The sequence below is a fragment of the Bos indicus x Bos taurus genome, chromosome 24 (assembly GCF_003369695.1).
Source record: "Bos indicus x Bos taurus breed Angus x Brahman F1 hybrid chromosome 24, Bos_hybrid_MaternalHap_v2.0, whole genome shotgun sequence".
Taxonomy (NCBI): domain Eukaryota; kingdom Metazoa; phylum Chordata; class Mammalia; order Artiodactyla; family Bovidae; genus Bos; species Bos indicus x Bos taurus.
Window position 1 is genome coordinate 424,219 of NC_040099.1, and position 1,763 is coordinate 425,981.

The 1,763-nt window shown below is 42.5% G+C and overlaps 1 pseudogene; it reads left to right on the top strand.

Annotated features, from left to right (window-relative positions):
• The first annotated feature begins 827 nt into the window (after window positions 1–827).
• LOC113883011 lies at window positions 828–1,763 on the top strand (annotated as a pseudogene).

Sequence of the window (1,763 nt, forward strand, 5' to 3'; positions counted from 1 at the left end):
AAAACATGCTAAAATAGAGTATAAAATTCACTTTTCCATTTAAAGGGTAATAATAAAAACATGATGCTTATGTGTTAATAATCTTAAATAAGCATACTTCTCATCATTTCATCAAAAGAAAGAAGTTTCCTGTGTTGCTGCTGCTAAGTCGCTTCAGTCGTGTCTGACTCTGTGCGACCCCATAGACGGCAGCCCACCAGGCGCCCCCCGTCCCTGGGATTCTCCAGGCAAGAACACTGGAGTGGGGTGCCATTTCCTTCTCCAATGCATGAAAGTGAAAAGTGAAAGTGAAGTCGCTCAGTCGTGTCCAACCCTCAGCGACCCCATGGGACTGCAGCCTTCCAGACTCCTCCATCCATAGGATTTTCCAGGCAAGAGTACTGGGGTGAGGTGCCATTGCCTTCTCCAATTTCCTGTGTAGTATTAAAAAAATCCCCAGGGATCCCAGTATTTCAATAACTGATTAAAAAGTCTACAAATAAAAAAAGATATTTAAATTTCAAATATGGCTAAATAAATAACATTTGCTGTCTTTCTAATGATTCGGTTCCAAGGTGCAAATTGTGTAAAACTAGTTTCAATAAACACACAGGTTTTCATGAATGTGAATTATTTCATGTGATCTGTGAATATGAATGTGAGCTCTATGCATTTGTGGGCTACAATATCTGAACTTTTCCTAAGCTTCAAAATGTCAATGTTTTATTTCTTTGCTGAAAAAAGTTGACTATCTTATTTATTCTCATGTCCTTTTTAGTAGTTAATTGGGAATGATCCAATGAAGAATAACTATTACTATTTTTCTGCAACCATGGTGAAGTGAGGACATGGACAAGGAAAACTGCACTGCTGTGACAGACTTCATCCTCCTTGGATTCTCAGATGCCCCTGAGCTCAGAGTCTTCTTCTTCCTGCTGTTTCTTTCTATCTATGGAGTCACAGTTTGGGAAGACCTGGGCATGATTGCCCTGATTCAGGTCAGCTCTGAACTCCACACCCCCATGTACTTTTTCCTTAGCCACTTGTCGTTTGTGGATTTCTGTTACTCCACAATCAGCACACCAAAGATGATAGCTAACATCTTAAAAGAAGACAAAATCATTTCCTTCCAAGAATGCACTGTGCAATTCTACCTGTTTTGCACATTTGGGGTAACTGAGGTCATTCTGCTGGCAGTGATGGCCTATGACTGCTGTGTGGCCATCTGTGACCCACCGCTGTACATGGTCACCATGTCCCGAAATCTCTGCGTGGAGTTGGTGACTTGTGGCTATCTCAATGCTACTGTATGTTCTGTGATTCACTTGTGTTTAGCTCTTCAGATCCCATCCTACAGATCAAATGTGATCAACCACTTCTTTTGTGATCTTCCCCCTCTCTTGTCTCTTGCTTGCTCTGATGTCACTGTGAATCAATTGGTGCTCTACATTGTGGCCATTTTCAGTGAGATCATCACAAGTGTGATCATCCTTATCTCTTACCTGTTTGTTCTCATCACCATCCTGAGGATGCACTCAGCAGAGGGAAGGTGCAAAGCCTTTTCCACCTGTGCCTCCCACCTCGCTGCCATCGCTGTCTTACAGGAAACAATCCTTTCCGTTTATTGCCAGCCCCACTCTCGTAACAGCATGGGCATTGGCTGAATGGCCACAGTGTTCTACACTGTAGTGATCCCCATGCTGAACCCCTTGATCTATAGTCTGAGGAACAAGGATGTGAAAGAAGCTCTCAGAAAAGTGGTGAGCTCCAAAATATTTTCCTAG